Genomic DNA, 27,739 nt, shown 5'->3' with positions numbered 1-27,739 from the left:
AAAACACCTCTCAAAGCACTTTTTCAGATGCGAAAAGTGGAGGAAAAAAAAACTAACCCCCTTCAAATTTTTTATGATGGACAAAAATTTTAGATTCAGTGTGCAATAAACTTGACCAATAAATTGTATTAAATAACACTTGTATTTTTTGTTAATTTAAAAACAATGATACTGCTCCAAATTTGTCATTGTACTGTAAAAACTGATAAGAAATAAATGAATGCATGAATGAATGAATGAATGAATGAATGAATGAATGAATGAACGAACGAACGAACGAACGAACGAACGAACGAACAAATAAATGAATGCATGCATGAATGAATGAGTAAACTTGTGGTGTGCTTCAAAACTTCAAAACCATTCATCCTCCATAGCAGACTCACTTCATAGTCTTACACAATTTATTTTTATTACAGATTATTAACATTTAACTATTGCATGTTTAACTATGATATGAATATTCTTTTTCAAATATTGAAGAGGAAAACAACTATTTAGATATAAATTATAGCTTGAGCCCCACAGATAAAACTTGCAAGCACAAATAAGATACATTTAACAAGCAAACTTTATGATCTAAGTGAAAACCTTTGTCACAACATCCCAAGGCTTATTTGTTTGTAAACATTGAGAATGTCTTATTTATTATTAAACCTTGATACGTCAACTTGTAATATAAATCCACTAGTGATATACAGTACACCAAAAATGTCTGCATGAAATTCGTTGCCCTTAAAATAAAAACATATGTATCAGGTTTTATTGGGAAGAAACAAAATCAGAAAATATAATATTGGCATTTTAACAAATCACTTGGCAATGAAACAGCAGCATGCACAAGACAGGATCCAGGCTTAAATGTAAACAATGTCTGATGGTGAAATCTTAGTGGAAAGAGCTCACGTTTACAGCTGATGACACATACTGTAAGCACTCTGTTGTGTGAAGAGAAGCACACTGTGAAATCCAGACTAACAACAAGTGCAACTAATTTATGGGAAGCATATTGGAGCTAAAATATGTAGATCTTCTAATTGAAAATTAATAAATTATTAAAAGAAAAACAGTTTGAGAGTTATTTGAAGCTTTTTATATTACTAGAACGCTGCTGCCAAGATTCTTACCAGAACCAGAAAATCCGAGCACGTCAAACCTGTCCTCAGCTCTTTACACTGGCTACATTCAGAATAGATTTTAAATCTATTACTATTTAATAGATTTTAAATCTATTAAATCTGTTATTACTTGTCTAAGTCACTAAATGGCCTAGGACCTCAATACATTACAGATATGCTCCCTAAACAGGTCACTCAGATCATTAGGATCAAGTAGTTAAAAATTCCAAGAGTTCATTCAAAGCAAGGTGAATCTGCCTTCAGCTTCAAAAATGATCAGATGTGCTCCAACCTTAGGCATATTCAAATCAAGACTTAAAACAAAGCTGTTTAGCTGTGCCTTTACTGAATGAACACTGTGCTACATCTGGCAGATTGCATGTTTATTTTCTTTTATTTTATTCTTTTAAAACCTGTTTTAAAACATTTGAATGTTTTTAATCGCTGTTATAATTTGTTTAAACTTTTACTCATGTTTATGTAAGGCACTTTGAACTACCATTTTACATGAAATGTGCTATATAAATAAACTTGCTTTGCCATGTTATTTTTATTTGTCCTTTACATCAACTGTTCCCTGCTGGTAAAACGAATTGCCCAAGCAGATGAATTTTCCATGAAAAGATGTGCATGAGATTTAAAGCTTTTACTTAATCATTATACTGATTTAATTTCAAATGATTGTGCAGTCCTACTTATTATTATTTGTATTTTTTTCAATTATTAAAAAAAAAAAGTGTTAGATTATCTTGAACCTGTCATATCATTTACCTAACATTGATGTGATTGATTTTTATTTGTTATAATAGCTATTTTAATTTCTAAGTTAAAGGGATAAAATTATTGGTTAAATAAAAATATGCACATGTTATTTGTTCAGTTTTTAAAATATTACATAAACTTGCAGAAATGACAGGTTTATTTGAAGGCTAAACATTTAAGTAAAAGTAATAAACCATGAATATATTTACATTTTCAAAGGAATTAAACAAAGAAAAAGAAGCATTGTCACCATCAGAAGAGAAATTCAATTTCTGGTTAACAGAAATAGAAAATCTTTAAAGGGAATCATATACCGTACATTAAGCATCTTGTGTGGTCTACAGTATCAATTTTTGGTTCAAATTCTTATCTAGACACAGCATCTTCACATTCATAAACTGTAAATAATCTGCAATAAACAATTGTTTTTTAGTTGAGAAAAAAAGAGCTAGCCAGTTCTCCTTAATAAAATTCAGATCAATATTTAGGTCTTTATTCCACATGTTTTGCTCAAACACCCCCCAAAAAACGACTGGATGATGCCAAGCAAATGATAAGACGCTAAGTGAAGTGCTCATATTTCATCTTGATGTTGAGCTTGGAGAATTCATGCTTTTTGTAGCCAGCCATAAATACAGAAAAGTTTAATACTCCCTATCTTACAAGCTGGGCATTTTGGGAGTCTAAATCATTTTGAGCACACCAATCAAACAGAAACCTAGAACAACCGGTTATGGGGCCGAAAAGAGTAGCGGCCTTGAGGCTTTCATTGAAGCTGTGTGGTTTTGGGCAATATACGCTGTCACAAATTGCAAAAAGAGGACGCAGAGGACACCATTGCATTGACACCAATGATGACACTTTTATGAAGCCTCGTAAAACAAGCGGGTGAGCAGGGTTTCAGAGGAGTGTTTCTTCACCGTAGCTTCCAAGCGCGGCCCTCTCTTTAACACTCAACTGACACAGCTGACAGCAATGAAGACTGCACACGCACACACCGGGAGGACAAACAAGCAAACATGCTCTTAAAATTGGAGACAAGGGACAGAAGCTGGAACCACATACAAGGGGAAAGGAGTCATACTGGCCAGCTTTGGGTCAAAAATAAAGATAGTGTAGTTATGATTCAGAAACTGACAACAGAACTGCAGTCAGCAAGCCATACCCCTCTCACACATTTTACAGCTGTGGCACCAAAGGTTTTCATGTCTAATAGGAGAAAATTTCATCAATTAAGCAATTATGGTAATGAGGCGGATGTGCCAATGTGGAACAACAGACTTGTCAGATCAACAATGTTGACAAAAGCTAACTTGAGATGCTATGAAGAGGCGGATTTTTAATCGCTCTAAAGACCTGTCACTGCTTAATAAGAAGCATATTCAGTCATAGTTGCAATGTGACCCTGAAAATTAAAGAAAAAGGGAGATGTTGGATATGACACTGCAGGAAGAGACTGTCTGCTTTTACCCAAGACTTCTGAGAGGTCAAAGAAAAAGGAGTCGAGGTAATTATGCATATTTCTGCTACTGTGCTCTCCTGACTAAAGAACAGCCCTGACAGATATCTTAAAAAGCACAGTCTTGGGTTTCTTCAGTGGCCAAAATAAACCACCCTGACTCAACAGAAAAGCATGCTTATGTTTGTTACTGCATTAACCTGAGATAGATAATCACACGTCTAGGGAAAGTTTATCTAAAATCAATCGTCAAAGGCATGTGGACTGATTTTGCTCTGCTTGGAATGTTTTTTTCCCCCCTTTTGAATTGTTGTTTTGTTGTTTTAAGCCTACAGCAAGTCATGGGAGGATTCAGCTGTAATCAATGAAAGTAACACACAAGTTAGTTAAGCAGACAATAAATCTAAACAGGATGACTTTAAAGCCTCTTGAAGATAGAGGCATTTAAGGACAGAGGAAACTAACTTTAAACCGAATTAAACCTGCAAATTAAACAACAGCTGCTTTAGTCTAGTATAATACTATGGTTATAAAAATACATGGACTGATTTCCTAAAAGAAAACACAAATTTTTAATTATTTGTAATATATTTTTTATTATCTGCTAAATCAGGAACAAAGCAGTATTAGCAGAGGAGAGCGTGGGTTAAGATATTATTTTGGCAAGTACCAGAAAACTGACTATAGCGAACATTGCATGCAAGTCACATTGCTTGATTCTTTTTTTTTTTTTTAAGGGCTAAAAATGATCACTGATAAGATAATCAAGATCATTTGTTTTTATTACTTTGGTAAGTTTACCATGTTTAATCATATTATTATTTTTTTAAATTATTCTATCTTATTAATAGACAATCATCCAATCAAGTTTCCATTCATCAAATCCTGCAAAATATGCAGATTTAACTAGGTTCTGTTGACTAAAGCATCAGATGCACAGTATGTTATTAGATTTTTTCATTTGTTTTTGCTTTTTATTCTTTTTTTTATTATTAATTATATTTTATTTTTTTGCTGTGTGTATTGGTGCATTATCATCCTGATACACGGCACAAGATAAAATGTATGAACTACTGGGTGCACATGGATCTCCAGGTTCAGTATATTGCAACCCAAACCATGGCTTCTGTTACATTCATTCTTCCATGGCGGGGCGCCACACCAAAATTTATCTACATTACAGTTTCTCATTCAAAACATTCAGTCGTTTTTTTTTTTTTTTTAATAGCGGATTATAATCACACCAAAACCTATTAAAAGGTAAGTAAATTATTACTGTTATAACCATTTAAGGTGACATGCTGACTGACTGAGTGACTGAGCTGCGCAATGCGTGAGGCCAGCAAACACAACGTAGCTTTCACTTATGATGAACACAGTTTCTAGAATTATACTTTGTAGAATAAAGGCTATGGTTTTGCATACAATGATTTTATCTTGCTGGAGTTTTTAGCCGTTTCGCTTTACTTCAGGACACATCAATGCCATTCTGTAGGTCTATAGGAGACACATAAATATTCCTAGCAAATCTAGTAAATACTGGAGCAATTATTTGAGAGTGCACAAGAATTTTTGTGCTTGAGCATATTTGAGGGTGTGTAAGAAGTTTTGTGCATGAGGAAATTGGTGCTTAAGCAAAGAGATTTGCATGCTCTTATTAAATGAATGTGATCTTGGCTTGTAATACCACGCCACAACATTTGTCATTGAAATACGCCATAGGTAGTTGTAATATTTGTGAAAAGGGTTGCCGCCACAGTTGGAAAAAATCCTAGAGGAAACACTGCAAACTATCCTTCATCCACCCCCATGCTTCATTCTGAGTATTTAACAGTTTGGGTGGAACGTTTCTTTGGGGCATCTCCACAATGTAACTTAATAGAGAACAATGCATGTTTTACATTGTCCACATGATAAGATTTCTGCTGTTGGCACTATTTAAATCAACAACTGGCATTGTGACCAAAGGTTTTGGCTATAGCACCCCAGCCATGTATATTGACCCTGTGGAGTTTTGGTGGAAATAGAAGTGTTGAGATGCCCATCTAATTTAGCAGTGACTTGGGCAGCACTGTTTTTATTTTTTTTTTTACAATCCGGGTTAGCACCCAGACATCCCTTTCAGCTTAGTCTTGCATCTACAGTTACTCCTGTGGGATGTAGTTTGTTCTTCTTTGTGGTATGCTGACATTACCCTGAATGCTGTGGTTCTTAACACATCACATAGACTTGCTGTCTATACAATGATGCGCCAGAACCAACAATCTGTCCTCTTTTTAAACTTTATCACCCATAATGTTGTGTGCATTCAATATTTTAGTAAAACGGTGCTATTACTCTGCTAATTAAACTTTCACACTCGGCTCTTACTAGTGGAGTGTGCACTCAACATAGTTGGCCACCATGCTGGTCAAACTTAGCAATGACCTCCAACACTAAATTGGCTAGTGTTTGCATTTCATTGTCCAACCCATGTACATTTTGTATAACCTACTCTAGCAAAAATACAAAGCTTTCTAAATTATTGAAACGTTTTATTTTTCATTTTTTTTCTAGGTTTCTACAGAAATGTAATGCATCCCTGTGGATAATGCTGCCACTTGATATTCATCTAAAATTCTAATGCCATTATTTACTGGTTAATGACTGGCCAAAAATAGAATAAAAAAAAAAAAACATCCGAATCTGTCATCTGTGGCATTGTGTTGCTTGTTGCATTTGCAGTGTTACTTATGTTAAAAAGCCCATAATACACTCAAATAATAACAGATGTGCATGTGGATTCAACAATCAGATGCATTTAGACTTGTCCAGTTTTACCTGGAAAGCATCCAAGACCACCTTCTGAAGTTGCTTGAGTGATTGGATTTATATCCCTCTCAAAAACTCTTCGGCGGGAATTTTCACATGTCCTTTTCACAATCGGATAACTATACAATGAGAAAAAGAGCACATGAATCGACCAGGTGTAAACAGCCCATATCAATATCAGATCACATTATAAATAGTACCATGGCACTATTTATACAGTAGAAATGCTGGATTTAAGAAGGCAGAGATTCTGCTGTCCATTCTAGAAACTGGTTTCTGTTGCATGAAATCTGACACTAAGCTGCTAACTTTAATGTGCATACTGAGCAGGGTATAGTTCCAGTATAGTATTGTTTCTTGTTATACAATATAACGGGAGTGATTTGTTTTTGACACCACCCATGTCAAGTAGAATCTTCACAGTTACCGTTAAGCATTTCAGTATGGCATTAAACCGATATGCCATCACTGTGCATAAATCAGCCATTTTGCAATGGTGTTCAGGCAACCCATTGATTTTGAAAATATATACTTCTGCATTTATGCTGTAAGACAGCATCAACACTGCATAAAGGCCTTTATTACTCCCATGCGTGTGATTCTGCAAGCTATCACCGCCCCACACTCAGGTCTGGAGTTCAGTCTGGAATGGAATTCCTGTCACTGGCTCAAAGTGGACACTAATGATGCTCTGATGGGCCGGGTCCGGTGGCGGGCCCTCCTCCTCCTCCTCTTCATGTCAGAGAGCAGCCCTCTTTACCGCAGAGAGTCGACCTAACCGGGTTTCAGCAGCGGATCGCTTTCACATCCATCACCAGGCCCGTGTGACCGCTCCGCAGACCTCATCGTATAATGCCTCCTTAATGAGCCTCAAAATGCTTTATGTTTTGATGCATTGCCATTCAGCTGAAAAGTAATCCAGAAATGGACGAAGGGATCATTATTAAGCATTAGCATTTTACCAACATTACTTGCCGAGCCGTAGAGAAAAAAAAAAGCACCTAATGACCACTTTAGTTTTGGAGCTAACACAGTTAGAAGCCAAGTTGGGAGGGGCCATGTAAGCTGATATTGAGGAATAGATGACTGCTCTCTGAGTTGTGGAAATTTACTGCCAATGAAATTACAAGCAGATTTAAAAACAATTTATCAAAGACGTTAATGCCGCTCATTTAGCACAATAATCTGCCTGGCTGGTTATGACACGTGCAGTGTGTCATGCCTCAGTGCATCTGGAACATGATGAACAGTAGAAAGTTGGGTTTCTCTTATATTATTTTTTTATCTTGTTTTGACTATCAAGGTATTCTTAGTTTCAAAGGTGCAGACAGAGTTTTGAAGTCCAAATCAAACACTAAATTCATGTTTAGACTATGTGGAAATTGGCAAGAAAACTTATTCTGCGTGCCAAGTTTTAGTTAAAAAAAATAAAAACAAGCTTTGATATCTCCTGCAATCAATGCCACTATTTTTCTTTCTTATTTGCTGTTTTTTTTTCCTGATTTTTTATTTTTATTTTAGTGTTTCTATACCAAAGGTGAAAAAGTAGCCATAAATAATGATTATCCCTGCAAACAACAAACTGATCCATTGTATGTCCACAAACTTAATATTGTATACAGCACATTATACAATCAACAATGTATTACCTAAATCAATTCCCAAAGGCACATTTAGAATGAAATGTGATTGAATTTTGCCAGTCACATACTGTGCCCTTCAAAACAAAATGACTGCAAAATGCCTGACAATTGACTATGCGATTATTTATTTAGCTTAACAAAACCAATAAAATTACTGTATAAAAAAAACATGCCAGACTTTTGAAAGCAGGGAGTTAGGAAATAAAACACTGCAAGCTACAGTATAAACACAAGCTACTATCTACATTTAAAAAAATGTGATTGCAATGTATTAATTTCTTTTTTAGTTATTAAAAAATATATTAAAAAATCTAAAATGAATAATGTCGCATAGTCATTTGTTTTTAGTTAAGATCTACATGAGAAGCCAAGCATTCCAACAGAAACACTACAGAGCAGTGATGTAGTTATTTTTTTTGTGTGTGTGCCTTTATTCTTTCAGTATAATACAGCGCATAAATAAGAATTTGTTACTGCGAGCAATGTTTCAAATGAGGATCTCTAAAGAATATGACAACAATGTCTAAAGACACATTTGAAATGATGGTTCTTAACATTCTTTACACAAAAACGCATTGACAGTGACACAGAAAAGCATCACAAAGAGAAAAAAAATTCCCCCCATGAGATGCAAAACTAAAAAGGAAATAACAAACAGTATACATCAAATCAAACTTATTTGAAAAAAAGCAGTCAAAATGTCACTTTTAACATGCCAAACATTTGATAATGCTGATTCATTTTGTAAAGCAGCATACCACTTTTTTACAGCATACTTTAAAAAAGATCAATGTATTCAAGCATCTATTTATGGAGAGCATAACTGAGGGCTCCGTTAGATGGCCACTTCATTTATACTGCTCCAATTTCAGCTGTTTGTAGGTCACTATTAACTAGGCAAGTCCAGCTGTAATTACTCATGTCTGAATTAGAAAAACGACATGCCTTCAAAAGGAACCTCATATATCACAATGGGACAGTCATCAGCTGCCTTTACTATATTTTCAGGTTCTCGTTTCAATTGTTCACATTTTCCTTGAGTTTTATTTAAGATACTTGTATTGTATTGTATTGTATTCAGTGTTGGGTAATTTATCTAACGTACTCAATTACAAATTACTGATTGCAACTGGAAAATTGTCATTTGATAACATTACTAATTGCTTCATATAAAAAGTAATAAGATTACTAATTACTTTACTTGGAAGTTACTTTTAAAACTTATAAAAATAATAAATAAACTGCAGCTCTTTCAGTAATTTAATATTAACTGAAAAAAAAACATTACAATGGGCTCTATTTTAATGATCTAGGCGCAAAGTCTAAAGCGAAAGGCGCAAAAGCATTAAGGGTTTGTCCAAATACACCTTTGCTATTTTAAGGATGGAAAAATACGATCTGCTCCCTGGCGCATGGTCTAACAGGGGTGTGCTTATTCTATTAATGAGTTCTAGGTGTCTTTTGAGCATAATGTGCATTAAATCAATCAGTCTCATCGCTCAATTCCTTTAAGAGTCAGTTGCATCGTGCCATGGCGCATTTGCTACTTATATGGCGGACTTTGTAAGAGGAAAAACTGAATGCTTTACTAATGAGAAAACAGTTAAACAGACCATCTGCAGTGCGAGAATAAAGAACTCTTTACTTTACTCCTTTACTTTCATGGATAAGAAAATGGTGTTGTTAGAACTCTACTGAAGACATCCATTAGAATACACTTTTAATTTAGTTTGCTAAGCGCAAACATTTGTTTCAAAACTATTTCTAAATTAATTTCTTATTTCCAGCAAACAAATAAATTAATAATATTAACGAAGTGTGGTCTTATTCTTATGCCCTGTTTGGTGATGCAAACGTCTCCAAAACCCAAAAGGTGGACAAATCTAAACTTATTTTCATTAAAACAAATATAAATATGCATTTAATAAATAATGCTGTTAATAATTACATTATATAAATGCAAATTGTCATGAATAAACTGAAAAAAGCCCCCAACATGAAGGTATAGAGGTACTGGTTTTTAAATTTATGTAAAAAATAATCATTTTGTAACATGTTAATCCTTTTTTTCACATGTAAAGATGTTTGTGTATTGCTGTACATCATGTGTGTATTAAGCAATGTGTAAGCGTTTTGGACCCGCATAGGCACATAACTAACGCATGTCGATCTGCGTGTGCGCCGTGTGCACCTTGCCTCCAATACGTGTGCAATCCACGTGCCTACATCTAAAAATAACAAACTTGTGCATAAAAAAGCCATGTTTGTGAATGGCCCCATAAGCGGCTACACTTTACTTCACATTTTCAGAAGTTACCTTTACTCCCCAAGCTGTACAAAGATCCAATTTAGCCCGTTAAGACAGAGTTGGGCTTCTGTGTTTTGGGCACCAGTGTCCTGCTTGGCAACAAGTATTTTCATACACTGAAAAAAATGATTCATTGGATTTACTTAATTTTTTTAAGGCAAGCTGTTGCAAATAAATGAATTGGGTTAAGTTTAAGCAAACAATTTTAGTTGGATTTACTCAATTTATATGTGTTGGATTTAAACAATCAAATTAGGTTGGATTTACTCAATTTATATGTGTTGGATTTAAACAATCAAATTAGGTTGGATTTACTCAATTTATATGTGTTGGATTTAAATAATCAAAATAAGTTGGATTTAATCAATTTTATTTAGTTACATTTATCTAATTAAATTCATTTAGTTCACTATAATTTAATTATGTTATTCCTACTTATATCTATTTATTTTTGATGTCTAAAATGATCATTAAATTGCTTGCAAATACACTTTGAAATGACACTTGACCACATTTGTTTTGAATTCATTTTAATGACTTTTTAAGATGCATTTTTTTAACAAAACATAAATCACTGCCTAAAAATGCTTTAGCAGCACACCATAACACAATAAACAGTTTGTACAGCACATTTAATTTAAACCAACACATAAAAGAAAACTGTATGAAGTCTTGGAGCAAACGGCAATCCTTATGACACACACACACCCCAACACACAAAATAATCAACTAATTAACTTAAAAAATTAACTCATAACAAATTGAGCAACTACAAGTTGTATGAAATGGAATAAATACAAAGTTTATAGAATGCACATGCTCTCTCTCTCTCTCTCACACACACACACACACACACGCACACGCACACCATTTAAAACAAGTTCCTACAGCTAATTAATTTTCCACACAAAGAAAACTGAATTCACTTATTAAACAATTCCTACACTAAACTGCAATTTGTATATGATATACATTTGGTTGTTGAGCATTTATAACCACACCAATGCTTAAAATTACAGTATCACACTGTTTTCCAGTATGAGAACCTTTGAGGAGAGCTTGTCAGAGTTCATTTGCACAAGTACTTTTTGGGCAAACTCGTAATAGTATTTGAGTTCTTTTGGGTAGGCCAAATCAAGCACATAAATTGCCCCCAACATCAGTGCACAGGCTTGTGCAACAGATTTTATCTGTTCAATAATCACTGTTCCATCCACAACGATGCCAATGTCCTCATAATCTCCTCTTTCCTTTTTGATGACACATATGGCCATGGCGGTGTTTGTCAGGTCCTTCAAAAATTCTTCTTTTTGATTGCCCTATATTTAAATAAAGAGAAACCATTATTAGACATTGTTTTTGAAACATATTTTGTAAAAAGTCAGAAGAAATCAAATGTAAATAAAACCAAAACCTTAACGGCCCTCCCCACACCCACACTGATACCTGTGAAATATTATAACAATCATTTATGAGTGCATATTGGCGTACATATATTTGTGCATGATCTGCAAGTACGACTTCTTCACAATTATTTACAGGGTTTATTCAGGTTTTATCAGGGTAAATTTAAGATCTTTTAAGACTAACTAAAAATAATTTTGGAAAAAATAATTGAAAGGCAAACAATACAGTAATATGTTGAAAACTAAATATAATGTCAAGGAAGCATTATTGCATTATTATTTAAATAATATTACTCAAGGTTTAAGGCTTGAAAACCACAGATTTGGCCACTTGAATGTGGAAATACCTTCTGATCAGACCCACTGTATATCAATACACCTGGTCATAATTGTTCACCTTAACCCTTCTGTATTATTTAAATTTACTACCCTTTCCTTATGTTAGTTGCTGTTTTTTTTGCCCCATTGACTTCCATTAAAACATTTTTTGGATGCAAATCCATGACAGCATGTAATCACGCATTGTTGCTGGTTATCTTCCCTTTTTGGTAAATGTATATTTTGTCATTTTTACTGTTGATGATCAGTTGACAGCATAACCATTTAGATAGTCCTGTGCAAAAAAGTTTCTGGCTTTTATATTTTTTGAGTTCTTTGGAGTATAAACAGTAAATGATAGTGTGTGTGTGTATGTGTGCATAAATACACTTACTATGTTTACTATGTCTGAAAAAATGTATATAAGCAACTTTCAAAACAATGTGTGCAAAAGTCTCACTTTCATGAGCTCAAACAAAGAAATCTGTCTCCAAATTAATATTCTCAACAGCACACAAGGCTTAAGAATAATTGTGCACAAGTAAAATAAACATCAGCGAATGAAATTCAGTAGAAATGTCACACCTTGATGCAAAATTTAAGACCTCTCAAATTTAAGACTTTTTATGACCTTAAATTGTAAAAATCTAATTTAATACTTAAGACTTTTCAAAGACCCACAGGACCTCTGCAAATAATAAAAAAAAAGTACAATGATAATAAAACAAATTTAATTGGACAAATTAATAGACATGTATATTTATTTAATTAGTATTTTTACGTGTCATTAATTAAACCAAAATAATTTAAATATATTAAGTATATTTTAAATGTATAAGTAAATATACAAATTTAAAACTTGAATTCATACTTTAAAAAAACGTCATGTTTCATTATTAGATTAAACATTTTTGAAGAATTATTCAGCAATACATTTTTGATTGTTAGTACGGCCACCTATTGACCTAAAAATGTAATACAAGTCAAGTTGCTTTTAAACAGTAATTTTAATCTTAACATAAACATAAATTTTCTCTTTTTTGAAAAAAAGTGGTTTACTTGTAATTCTGTGTCTATTTGTTTGTATTGAAATAATAATACTGTTTAGAAAGACTAAAACAGGGGTGTCCAAACTCCTTCTTGGAGGGCCAGTGTTCTGCCGATTTTAGCTCATCCTTGCAGGTGTGTTGAGGCAAGATAGTTTCTAGATCACCTAGTAAGAGCTTGATTAGCTAGCATAGGTGTGTCTAATTGGACTTGGAATTGCAATTGGAACTAAACTTAGCAGGACACAGGCCCTCCAGGACCAAGCTTGGACACCCCTGGATTAAACAATGAATATCTCTGGGGTCAAACACAGATCTGAACCCAATGCTGAGAACGTCAAAGGATTAAGAAACATATGCAACTTTTAATCATTTAGTATTTTTAGGCATACTAATATTAGGCACATATTGTGATTTTCAAAAAGTATTACATCGCTTTGTAAATGTTTATTATTACCATTTGTTGAGTCTCCCAATACTATTTGATATAGTCAAGCGATGTGATGTCACACTCAACAAGCTGATAGTTTTCTCACGGTTCAATAACAGTGTGTATTACCATTACAATGCAAGAGTTTGAGGCAAAAGATAATAGGTTGCTCTTACGCGTGTAGTGACCAATGGCATTTTTTTTTAACTTCATGTATAAATATATGGAAATAGAAAGCATTTGAAAAAAGAAAAACGCCATTGACATACAGTGAAAACGCTATTTTCAAATTCTTTAAAATTATTAATTTTGTTTTTGAGATATTAAAATATTTTGTTCATTGTTCTATTCATACTTTTGCATTGAATTAGTATGCAACTTACTTGCACGAATCTAGCAAGTGTTTGTGCAGCGCAATGTGATTTGAATAGACCATAATGTGTTCAACATTAGGTTCACCTATTAATTCAAATATGGCACTCAAAAAAGTTTCTGTTTGTCTCATTGGCCACTGTAACCCCACCCTCAGCCTCTGAGCAAAGCAGCTCTTTCTTATAGCCCAGGTGCAAGCACTAGTACTATGATGCACTCACCATGTATTCTTTCACCAGGCATGCCTCATCCTCACCAAGGTAGGTAAAGAGAGCTTGAAGAATAGACGCTCTTTTGACATGGACATCGGTTGTCTGTAAATAATACAAATTTGATTAGTTAAATACATAAATGACAAATTGGAAAACGTTAAGAAATGTATTAGATTAGATTAAACTTTATTGTCATTACACATGTACAAGTACAATGCAACGAAAATCAGTTTAGGTCTAACCAGCAGTGCAATAGCAGCAAGTGCAGTATACAGGTATAAGTTATAAAGTGCAGATATAGAAAAACTTTAGTGATATTTACAGATGGATGTACTATCAACATTATATACAGGTTGTATTAGCTATAAACAGAAATTTAAAATAAATTATTATATGTACAGGTTGCTATTAATAATCAGAAGTGTACAGGTAGATAAACAATTACAAGTGTACAGTATATGTATAGTTCAAATGAATGAATCAGTCTAATGTAGTGCAATGAATGTGTAATTTTTAAATGTGCAAATGTTAAATAGTGCAATGATAATGAGGAGTACAAGTTATGAGGACAGTGGGGGTGTATTAGAAGGGCAAAATAATTAGTGGGGGATAGAGTTGAAAAAGGGACAGCTCTGAGGAAAGTGTTGTTCCTTAAGGCTGATTTATACTTCTGCGTCAAACGCACGCCAATGCTACGGTGCTGACGCATAGCCCTTCGCCGTGGCCGTCGCTGACGTGCACCTCTCAAAAAATGTAACTACACATCGCAACGACACGTAGCACAAGCTCTGTGATTGGTCGGCTTGGTAGTGGCCAAGTGGACAGATGATGTATCTCCTCCCTGTAGGCCGTCTCATCATTATTGCTGATTAGACCAATCACTGTGGTGTCATTTGCAAATTTGATGATGATGTTGGATCTATTCACAGGCCTACAGTTGATAGTAAAAAAGAAGTAGAGGAAGAGGCTCAGCACACAGCCCTGTGGTACACCAGGGTTGAGTGTGAAGATGGCGGAGCAGATGTGGCCTGATCTAACATTCTGAGGTCTTTTAGACAGAAAGTCCATAATCCAGTTGCAGAGAGACGTGTCGATATCCAGGTCTCTAAGTTTATTCATTAACTAATGCCGAGTTCAATTTGAAAGTAGTCGTTGCTGCTTTATTTTCACTGCAAGATGGATCGGCGACAGGGACTTGAACATTGCATGACTTTACAATAGGAAGAATCGCCGACAACTTCGTCTAAACTACGTCTCACAACCCAAATACCATCTGTTTGACCAGGTCGTGGATTAATGCTAATATTGCAAATAATGTTAAATTTCTTACACAGACCAATCGTTTCACTTTACAGGACCTTCATCAGGAGCCATGGCTTTAGATTTGGACTTTATTCTTAAACTGAAAAACCCATCCTCATTCGCTGCCATTATTTGGATCACCATGTACCACAGATTCAGCTAAAAATCATCAGTAGTGTTATATTAACATTAAGTTAAATAAATATTAATTTATTTTCTTCTCGGCTTAATCCCTTTATTAATCTGGTGTCGCCACAGCGAAATGAACCGCCAACTGATCCAGCATGTTTTACACAGCGGATGCCCTTCCAGCTGCAAACCATCACTTAAAAAACATCCATACACTTTCATTTACACACACACACTACGACTATTTAACTTACCCAATTCCCCTATAGCGCATGTCTTTGGACTTGTGGGGGAAACCGGAGCACCCGGAGGAAACCCATGCGAACGCGGGGAGATCATGTAGACTCCACACAGAAATGCCAACTGATCCAGTCGAGAATCGAACTAGCGACCTTCTTGCTGTGAGGTGAGAGCGCTTCCCACTGCGCCACCTGTAAAATAAATATATTTTTAAAAATAAAAAGAATTAATAACTGAAACCAGCTCAAATGTTATCGATTATTTGTCATATGCCATGTCCCGAATAAAACACGTTACCGTAATGCACAACTGTTAGTCATTTGAGACTCCTTTATTACAGCACTCCCACAAGTTTCTCTCTTGCTTTCACAAATAAAATTATACATATTTAATGTATATCCATTATTAATAGCCTATCTAAGTTTTGCCCAGCTAGCGAAACCTGCAGGTAAAGGTAGCCTATAAGCATATTTTTTTCAGTGCATGCATTGACTGCATCGTCAAATACATAGAATATAAGTATGTTTGTGGCATGACAAGCATGGACATGAGCATTATTCAGAACATAGCCTATATATTTATTTTTAAAATGTTTAATTTAGAAATTAAAACTATATTAAATTTCAACTTGCAGTAATAATCTAAACATTAAACTTTGCCTCGATGTTGTGCACTTAATATCCTTTAACACACCTAAATCTGACGATTGTCCCTTACATGTACAGTTGAAGTCAGAATTATTAGCCCCCTTTTGATTTTTTTTTTCTTTTTTTAATATTTCCCAAATGATGTTTAACAGAGCAAGGACATTTTTTACAGTATGTCTGATAATATTTTAACTTCTGGAGAAAGTCTTATTTGTTTTATTTCAGCTAATATAATAGCAGTCTTTAATTTTTTTAAAAACAATTTTGGGACAAAATTATTAGCCCCTTTAAGCAAATTTTTTTTCGATAGTCTACAGAACAAACCATCATTATATAATAACTTGCCTAAATACCCTAACATGCCCAATTCACCTTATTAACCTAGTCAAGCCTTTAAATGTCACTTTAAGCTGTACAGAAGTGTCTTGAAAAATATCAAGTAAAATATTATTTACTGTCATCATGACAAAGATAAAATAAATCAGTTATTAGAAATAGGTTTCTAAAACTATTATGCTTAGAAATGTGCTGAAACAATCTTCCCTTCATAAAACAGAAATTGGGGAAAAAAATAAACAGGGGTGTTAATAAGTCAGAGGGGCTAATAATTCTGACTTCAACTGTATATTACATTTATAATGATACTCAAATTTATTTAATCAACTGACTGTTTACTTGTAAATAGTTGGTTTAGTTACACTATATTTAAAGTGATTTCTTTTTTCGACTACCTTGTAATTTAACATGTTCAGCCAAGATAAAGACATGTAAAGGCTGATTTATACTTCTGCGTCAAATGCACGTGTATGGTCCGACGCAGCCTGCGCGCAGTTGAATAGCCCTTGCCGTGGCGCATCTCTCCAAAAATGTAACTAAACATCGCAACAACACGTAGCGCACGTTCTATTAGTGGACTTGGTAACGCTTACGTGTGTGGGCGGGGTTGAGAGCCACGCCAACCCATTGGAGCTAGTGTTTACAAGTGTAGAGTCCCATGAAATAGCTCCAGGTGGAAACTGTTGCTTTGTGTTTACCTTATGATTAAAGTTGTTGCATGACCGCCAGCTACCGCCTCAGAATGAGCGAGTTTTATCCGCTTGTTCATTAAGGCAGTGTTCAGAAAAAACAAAACCCAAGCAAAGAAACTCCATACAGAGGGAACATATAAACCTACTGCTTTTGTAAGTGTTATTGTAGAACAACACAAACAGCGCGCACAAGTATAAGTGCTCAGCTGCACGCAGGGCAGGCGCAGTAGGTCACGCCAATCACTCAACGCAGAAGTACAAACCAGGCTTAAGGGCGAATTTCTATTGTGCAATTTTGAGCCAAATTCTGATGCGAAACTTCTTTGAATCAAATTAAATTTCAACTTTGATATTTGCTGTGCTGTGTTGATGCAATGTACAGGAGGAAAAAAAAGGTAAATAACCTCTCTTGGTCGGCAGATAGTCGAATCATTTTATGGCAGGTCAGACATTTTGGTCGCCTCTCTTGAGAGAATCACGGAGTTGAATCAAAGTTGAACTCTGTGTTTGTGCTCTTACTGCACCCTAGTACTGTGAAAACTAGGGAAGCAACAATAACATTTACTTATTCTTTACTTGTCACAAACCTGTTTGAGTTTCTTTGTTCTGATAAACACGACATAAGATAATTTGAAAAATGATGAAAACCGGTAATCATTGACTTCCATAATATGTTTTTCCTACTATGAATGTCAATGATTACTGGTTTCTAACACTCTTCAAAATATTTTGTCTTGTGTTCAACAGATAAAAGAAACTCAAAGGTTTGGAACCATGGAAACATGGTGAGTGAATAGTGAGTAAATTTCCTTTTTTGGGACTATTTAGATTTTTCAGAGCAACATATTCAGTTAAGAAACTGTTTACTGTAATGTGTAGTGATAAATGTTTTGCAGTTACTTACCATAAAAATGTTGATGGAAAATTCCAACTGCAGTACTGGACAGAAAATGTGTTTAAACCCCTGACCAAGGAACTCAGCAAAGGAAACTTGTTGTACAGTACCTCAAATGAAAGGAAGCACATTATTATCATTTAGGTTCAAAATTCAGCACAAGTTACAACATGACCAACTTCTTAATCAACATATTGTTTACCGATTAATTATATTAGGCAACATACATTTAGATAAATTACTTATTGAACAAATTGCTGAACGTGATTAATATGATTAAGATAATCGTCACTGGCTGATTGATACGATATAAAGTCTGTCTCAGACCAGTCAAAGCACTGCATTAAATTCCATTCTTCAACGCCATGTCTTAAAAATGTCAATTTATTTTAACCACAATATTTTCTATGAAGTTTTAGCACTCGTCTGCATGTGTTTTACGTTTGAACAACTAAATGATTGCTTCAGCTTATTTAAAGGATATTATTTTAATTAAATTACATTATCGTTGATGTAAAAGGCACTTTATGAATATGGAAAAAGTCACATTAAGTTAACCCCTGCGCTGGACGTTTATCGGTGGCTGATAAACACTTGCTGTGAATATAAGTTAGCCTATTAAGTGAATTATAACCCCAAAGACATAATTACAGCATCTCACGTAAAAAAATAAAGAACTATAAATGGATGCCCTTTACGTTAAAAGTTAATGTTACGCCAGTATGGGCACACATTCGACAACCTCCTAAGACAGTCAGTAGTGCCCTAACGCCAGACCAAATCGTTCTATAACAAAATCAGTATGGTACTGTCCGTTCACAACTATCTAAACGCATGCTTAATGTTAACCATAGTAAAAGCCACGGTAAATTCACAAAGGACTGAGCTAACGTTAGCAACGAAGCTTTTTTCGTTTGGAATGGCGGATCACGGACACTGTCGTCACATCAAAGAAAATGCTTATTCTCTTGAAAATAGCCATTTACTTCATTAAAAAACATTATATATCAAGTCTACATAACTACATTCTTGCTAAACAGAATCTTTAATATATTCTGCGACATAAAAACGAGATTTGTCAAACCGTGTGTAACGTTAACTGTTAGCTTAACTTGCGAGCGCGCTCGACGGCTGGTCGCTGTGAAATTTAAAAACGACCAAAATAGACAGTCCGAACGAGAGACCATTTTATGCGTTTATGTTACCCACAAAGTTTTTCTTTAATAAACAGTCTGGTACAATATAAAATGTGACTTACTGTGCAAATGGATGTACAGAAATCCGGCTGTGGCGTCTTGCTTCAATCTGACTGGATTCTGTAAACCTTCCTTTGGGCTTTGGCGCCGAGGCAACGGAACATAACGCGCATGCGCACAAAGCTAACATAATTTTTTCTAATAGACTTTAATTAATTAATTTAGATTGGTTCAAAACACATCTAATTCACTTAAACCCGATTAATAATAATTTAATAAAATCAACAACTAAATTAAATTGTTTAAAATAAACTAAATTGAATTATGTTTAATTTAATAGAGGCCTAAATCATTTTTTTCAGTGTAGAATGCTTTCTGTTCTTGTGCTTGAACAAGTTGCTGGTCGAGTTAAACACAGTTGGAAGTTCTTTAGAGGCTGGAGACTGCACTTCACAGTTATATTTTTGTTTTTACGTTAAATGAAATCAAAGTAATGTCTGTATTTCCACTTGAAAAAGCAACCACTCTTGTTAGCAGCTATTATCTCCAGCAATTTAAAAATGTGTGCTCATTAACTGACATTGCAGCAGAAAACGTGATTAAAGCCCTGGCAGGTTCAGTTGGCGTTTCTGTGTGGAGTTTGCCTTGCGAGGAGAATCTTGTTCATTCCTACAACAAGCAGTGCGAGCAAATGCTCATTCAGTGCAGCTGGCTGCGTTTTGGAAGCGAGGCGGAATCGCCCCAATCCAAGCACAGTAAATGCTATTCTGCTTTTGCACAGTGCAAAGAAAAGGGCCAAGTGAACACAACATAGCTGGGGTTTAGGCTGAAGTGGCACCCGTTTTGTTATCTTGTTTCTGTGTATCTGTAAAAGCTAAAATGTCTAATTTGTACTTTCTGTATCTATTTGAAAATAAAGAAAATGTTGTCTAAAGACAAACTTTTGTTTTTATAAATAAATTTTCATTTAAAAAACATTTAAGGTTAACATATTATTTTACTATCAGAGATGCGCAGATTCTAGCTCACTGAATCTGCTAATATCCACTATGACCTATCATCATGCCTAAAACAAAGAATTAGAATTATTAAAATGACGATCGGGTGTGGGTCGGGTGCGGATATATATATATATATATATATATATATATATATATATATATATATATATATATATATATATATATATATCAGATAAAATTATATGTGGGGGCGAGTGGTGGGTGGATGATTAGTATGAAGCTGCGGATTCGGGTGTCATTTCAGCTAATCTGCGCATCAGATATACATATATATAAACATATGTAATGCAATTACACTCACTTTAGTAACTGTAATCAAATGACACAAATTTAAAATGTAATCTGTAACATTACTGCGTTTCCCAAAAATATAACTAGAATACACTAACATGTTACTGTGGAACGTGTTACACCCAACTCTGATTGTACAGTATTGTATTGTATTTATTTAAGCATTCTATCAAGGTCAAAATATGCAAGCGAGCAACATAAGTTAAGTTCATAAGTAAATAAATACAAAAATTAAAATGGTAAATTAAAATTAAATTTTAAAAAACAGAGGAAGTGTACAAAACCCATTCAGAGGTCTAAACATTAGACTCAACGGCTAATATGAATAAGACAGCTTCCTACTTAACTGGCAGTCAGAGGGCAATGAGAATTCAACTTGATAATAAATGACACTTTCACAAGAGAACTGCAGGGCATCATTCTAACCGATTGGAATTAACACCCCAATGCAAACGCTTGATGATGACTAATAGGTTTTTCCTCATTTCTATAACACTGAATTACTGTCACAATCACACCCCCTTTCAACATCAATAAAAGCTGTCAAGGCTTGGATTGACTCTCATCTGATGTTAGCCTTTACCTGCCAATTTCTATTTAAAAACAGTTCCATGTCAACCGCATAATTTAACCCTGTAACAACTGTGGCCATCTCTGAAACGATGAGGTGATATTTTGACAGTCTTTGCTAAACAGCGTGAGAAACAGGCTTCGGCTTTTAAGCGTGGCACGTCGTGTCCTGCCTTGTAGTAAGAATACTGTGCTGATGTGCCGCTGGGGAGCAAAGTGAGAGATGCTGTAATTGCAAGCGGCTGTGGGCTGAAGAGAGAAAGTGAGGGAAAAAGGGAGCACGGGAAAGATGAGAGGACACAATTAGAGGGGTCAGAGTGCCAATGGCCGCTTGCCTCTCAGTTCCGTGATCTTGATGCAATGCCATCTCTACCATGGCCGACGCTCGTGTAAACTCACACCAGGAATGCTTTAATGTACTGCTAAAACCTTCAAGGCACAATGCATGTAAGCTAATGCCTTGTCAATGATAAAGCAACAGATAGTGTTTCATTAATATTTAGTCTTTAAAGGTGCATTTGACCTTTGCGTCTGGAGGTTAATAAAGGAAGGCTGTTTAAATATTCATGTGAGATCAATTACAATGTCTGTTGTAAACTTGGAAGAACTTGCCATTTCAGGTACACATTTAAGCTGGGGCTTCTTTTATTTTACGAATAAACACTTTTTGTAAAACTACACTTTTGATTCGGCATCTTTAGACACAAGACAATTTTAGAGAATTGGTGTTAAATCATACCCCCTACTTTTTTGCGATTTTGCGATTGCTGAATCTAGTGCAAAAATCAACAAAAAGTTGCAAATATTTAAAATTAACTAAAAATTTACAAAATAATTGCAAAAATGTAAATAATCTAATAAAACATCCAATTTCAAACCATATATTCAAATTATATTTATTTCAGTTTGCAATTGTTTTACATGACTTACAAATGTTGCATTTGCAGCGCACGTGATGTAATTGAGTGTTTTTCAAAAAAAGATGTCTCACCGGAGCCCTGACTATTATTACATTAAATGAAAGGCGGGGATGTGGGGGGGGGGATTGTTTAGCAGCCTGTGCAATAAGCATTGACGCAGATGAAGCACAAGTGAATTACATGTGAAGTCAATCTAAAGATAGGATTAGACATCCTGTGGCACGAATTGGCTGTTTTGTGTGTTTGACAAGCTTCAGACTGCAAAAGAAAGTGGGAGCAAACATCTAACAAACAGAGCAGTGGAATAGACAGAAAAGCAAGCAGCTTACAATGATGCAGTTGAAACGGAAGAGGAAATGCTTCCATTGAAGAGCTTTACGGTAATTCGTGTTTCAGGTATATTACCGTAGGGGAAGCCCTAACGCATGTCCTAATTGATGTACATGATGTCAGATGCTGCGGAGAGTGAAATCTGAGAGAGAAAGTAATAGTTATACAACTTATACAACTCCCTTTGGCTTAATTTAGATCCCTACCGTTTCAGACCAAAATAAAGAAGCTATATTCCTATGATGTGTTATTGACTGTTTACATAGACACCAATAATTCAATTTTAATGCCATTAAGACAATATTCAGATTAAGAGTCTACCATGTAAACAGAGATTTTTGATTAATTTAATCAGATTAAGGTCATATTTGAACTAAAGAGAAATCGAATTACGATGTGGAGTATGCATTATTCGCATTATTGAAGTGCATTACAGACATGTAAACACCCTAATCGAATTATTACCATCATGTAGGACTTTTTGCAGCGATTTGTGGCAGGATAGTCCCCATGCGCGCGCGCCTGTTTGACACTTTTTGCATCTACCCAGTTAGTGCAGACCACAGACACCTGCATCATGAAATGCGGAGTTTTTTTTTTTTTTTAACATTTAGCATGCGGTATGAACTTCAATAACAACAACACTTTTCCAGCAGTTAATAGTTGCGTCCATTATCTCGTTTGTCATGGAGGGCATGCATGAAATATTTGTGAATGAAAGTGAAGGTGCAAAACTCGGAAACGCGGATATTGCGGTGACGCAATGAAGTTAATCGAATTATGTGCTATGACATGCAAAACGGGATCATGAAAGTAACACTCAAAAAGCAACTCATGTAAACACCTTAGTCTTATTATTCACTTAATTAGATTAAAGTAAATAATTTGATTACTTATGTCCATGTGAACGTAGTCAGTGTGTCAGATTGACACCTAACAATCATTTTTATCGCAAAAAAATAATTTTAAAAAATCACAAAAAAATACTGAAAAACTAGGGCGTCTGTTAAATACCTTCGAGACCATTTTGTCTGCTTCATCGATGTCTACTGACATAAATGAAAAACTGCCTTGGGGGAAAAGAACATTATTAGGGAATGAGATACTAAATGCAGATAATGACATAGAGGTCATAATCAGATAAATATTGATAGATAGAGTACGGAGTCCAGAAGTTTTGCTATTTCTAATGTAATATTTATCAGTAAAGCAAGATAGTGAAGCTTTCAAAGACATCAGCTGTACATTCAAGCATACGTCTAATTAAACAGAGCAAGATCAAGGATCAAATACAGTACATTCCCTATCGAACTGAAAATCTGTGTCTGTTATTTCACAAATATAATGATGTGAGAGTTCAAATGCTTTCTGTGGCACATAAATCAAAGACATCTGATTGAACTGATGTTAAGTCCCCAACTTAATTATAATTCTTGTCCACAAGGAAGCCTTCAGAGTGAATTAAAACCATTAAAGAAAAAAAGCTTCCAGCTATATACATTTTTCATTTTAGCACCCACTCATCAAATATCCTGATGTCATCACACCTTTCAAAAAGGTTAATATATTTCTCTGGAGTCTGTATCTATATACAAGTCCCCTATATTGTTTCCGACTGCAGAATTTCAAATACTCTGTTGACCTCAATACCGTTAGTGCTGAAGACTGACTGCACAATTTCCTGCCTGACATGTCAGATTAAAACCTATTACATTTCAAATCACTTTATTCAAAGAATAATAAAACGCCCACAAATGTCTTGAAATTGTTCATTGTTTCAAAGCATGCTTGAAATCCCCTCATCTTAATAAGCAATCTCTCTATTCTTCAGTTGTGATTATTGGACGCATACAAGTGTGAGTCAATCAAAGCCTCTGGAACAAGTCCCTCTGAACCCATACGCCTGAGAAAAAAAAAAAAGACAGTACCCATCCATACACATAGTTCCCATTAAAAGGTGCCAAAAACATTTTGAATGTCACATGGCACACAGCTGGGAAAGGCTGAGGTTTTATAGAAAGGCAGATGGTGACAGACAGCTGGTTTTCACCTCTCTGAAAAAGCTTTGTGTCAAGGGGGGAGAATGCAGCACCCTGCACTGCCACCACAGGTCAGGAGACAAATATACCAGGCCCAGAGAGCCAGTGCCGACTTCATATCCACCTATAATGTCAAATGGAGAGACTTGCAGCAAATTATCACCCAGAGAAAGGGCAATTTTCACCCCTACTAACTCCGTAGTCCCCATAGAATGGGCAACAGATTGCTGTTGGGGAAGTTTAATGCAGTTGTGAGAGCATGACGAAACTTATTTTGAATACACATTCTGCATGTCATTTAAACTATATCCTTAGGTACACACCACTGTAAACAACATCATAATTCTGTCCTAATGCCAAAAACTAATTGTTTTAGACCTTAAATTAAACAGAACCTTTTAAAATATTTTTTGACAGAAAATAATGAATATAAAAATTTTGGTCTAAGTGGTTACACTATGTTGTGTGTACAATTGGCACCACTAAAATGGCATAAATGCAATATGCATACAGTATATAGTACATTAAAATTGTGCTTTAATCTGTGATACACATCAATTTCAAGCAATTTGGTACTGATTCTAAACAATAAATATTACACATTTAGTAAAATTATTTTTTGGAAATTATTAAGCAGTAAAATAAAATTTGGCACACGTTTGTCTAATATTTGCTCAAATATCGCTTCAATATTTATTTAGTTTAACTTTTAACATTTAACTAAAACATAAATCAAAAGTGAATTTCCAATTACAAAATAGATTTCATTTTAAAGGTTGGAAACAGTACTTAATTAAAAGTAAAGTAAAAATATGCAAATACAGTATAGTATCTGTTGTAAACATTACTCAAAATATGAGAAAAAAGTAGCCCTTTTAAAATGACACAAGAGTAGTAAGTATTACGTTGTTAAAAGCTGATGCATTTACATTTAATTTGTGGATGTGTGTGTAAAAAAACATTCTGTAGTGCATTTAGTTACTGTTTAAGACCATTTCTGTCATTATACAGTAAAATCATTCATCTTCTCAGTGGCATGCATCTAAACAGCCTCTGAGTTATTGCATATGCATATTTTTTACATATTTTTGGACACTTTTAAAGCTTCCAAACAGTTTGCTAAATTTATAAATCCCCTATGTCTTGAGGTTGTTCAGTATGATGCGACTTACTTTCTATGTGCGATCTGATTGGACAGGGATCACAGGATTAATTTTTCTAATCCCTATTCACCTTATTCTCCGCCGACGAGCGGGCGATGCCATTTGAATCTTTTTGGCTTGAGACTTCCGGTCTCATTCACTTTAATTCATTTTTTGACGTTAAAAACTGCTCGTTACGCTGCTTGATGTTGCAATTTGATATTTTCGTATTATATTACTCTACTTGTTCTGTATAGTCATGCAAACATTTGTTTGTAGAGCAAGTAGTTTGACCATTTTCTGCCGTTTATTATTCCTTGTCATTTCTCCCATAGGCATCTGAATCGGAAGTTCTAAGACAATCACGAAAACAGGCGCACTTCCGCATTTTAGAATAAGGTCAATAAATAAGAAAAATAAAGTAGTGACTGCAGGTTGAAGGAATATAGTGGAGGAAGAAGTACTGATACAGCACTCAAAATTTACTCAAGGGAAAGTAAAAGTACACATTTTTAAAACTACTAACAAATGAAAAAAACTACTTAATTACAGTAATTTGATTATTTGTAATTTGTAACTTTACACCACTGGTTATAGTGCAGTTCCGCTTCATCTGTTGGGATTTCTCTAACATGTATGCATCTCATTGAGAGCAAACCGGACATTTGTCTCATTAAAATCAATTTATTAAATATTAATTTTGTCTGAATTAAACCTACAATATTTGGGATGTACTGACAATACAGCATACTTGTTAAAATGCTTTGATTTCATGCAAAATACATACAGTCTTCACGGCATAATCGCACATGGAGAAAAACCAGCAGAAAAGGTTGATGTGAGGAGACTGAAGACATTTAAAGATTAATGATGTCTATGACATATTTATTCACCGTTGTGCTGGTAGTCTACTGTGTAAACATACGCAGTAAATAAAAAGAAAGCAGAAGAAAAGATGACCAGATGTATAAAGTGCACTACTCTCACAATTCTACGAAGGAAAAAATATTTTTATATTATCCTGTAACATAACACGAATACTACTACACAACACAAATCAAAAAATAAATAAATACAAAATGTAAAAAATTATAAAAAATTTAAAATAAAAAATAAATAAATACCACAAACCAAACTCATTCCAAGTTTGGTCAATTTCGCTCCTCTAGACTCGGGTAGCTGAAAATTCGCTAAACCTACAATGCTGATACAAAGATACAAATACATTAGTGAAAACATGAATGGAAAGCTGCCACACAGACATGTGTTCTTTCACACCAACAAAGACTGCTTCAGATCGTTACTGCTGTCTATCTGAGCCATCTAGTCAATCCCAGTTCATGCTGGCGTTCATTTCTCACTTTCCAGTTCCATCACAGATGCCACTTTCTTTTGCTATCTGGCTTTTATTCTTTCTGATGCCCTTAATTTTAAGTGAAGGGAACGAAAGGGGGAATCATCAATTTAGACATCAATCAATGTGTCATCTGGTTCGTTCTAAAAAGCTACCCTGTAACAATAAAAGGAAGTTTTCTGCAGCTGAAAAAAAGATTCATGGCCAGAAAATCCACCATTAGAAATTCTGGGAAGAGTAGGGGATGAGCAATACATTGCAGTATTGATTTTTGTTTGCAGGCATGCCAGTCACAAACACAGAAATCGGGATGTTCTCTGTCTCTTTTGGATGTGTACAACCAACCAGTAATTACAAAGGAAGCAGAGAAATTACAAATCATCCGGAACCTTTACAACCCTTAGAGAGATAAACCAAAGCAATAAATGAATGATAAGAACAACTGTTTCTGCTCCATTGTTTCTTCTTATTGCTTAGAGGTCGGGCAGCAAAACACACACATATATTCCCTTTAATCTCTAGACAATCCAGTCAAAAAAACATATCAACATCCGCAGTTAGAGCTTTTGAACATCTACCACCAAAGAAAACTGCGAATTAAAAAACACATTATCGCAAGTAAATTTTTATTAAGCTATAGATACGCTTTATCTGACACAAATGCTTTCAGATACGATCCTAAAATTCCTTTGGATTTGGATTCCTTTCAATTTCAAGTGATTTGGGATTATTATTTTAAGCAATAAAAA

At 34.7% G+C, this 27,739-nt stretch overlaps 1 protein-coding gene across 9 annotated transcripts in view; it reads right to left on the bottom strand.

Annotated features, from left to right (window-relative positions):
- The window catches only part of tenm3 (teneurin transmembrane protein 3), a 971,756-nt gene that overhangs the window by 695,038 nt on the left and 248,979 nt on the right, over positions 1–27,739 (bottom strand). For 2 of the 9 annotated variants that reach the window (XM_087235108.1, XM_087235117.1), the window contains exon 2: positions 6,160–6,269. The exons of the other annotated variants lie outside the window; for them this stretch is intronic. The gene's annotated coding sequence lies outside the window, so the exon portion shown is untranslated. The remainder of the gene's footprint in view (positions 1–6,159; positions 6,270–27,739) is intronic. 9 annotated transcript variants of the gene reach the window in all.

The sequence above is a fragment of the Danio rerio genome, chromosome 1 (assembly GCF_052040795.2).
Source record: "Danio rerio strain M-AB ecotype USA chromosome 1, GRCz13ab, whole genome shotgun sequence".
Lineage (NCBI taxonomy): Eukaryota > Metazoa > Chordata > Actinopteri > Cypriniformes > Danionidae > Danio > Danio rerio.
The sequence above is the reverse complement of the archived record's forward strand: the minus strand, read 5'-3'. Positions and strand labels throughout refer to the sequence as shown.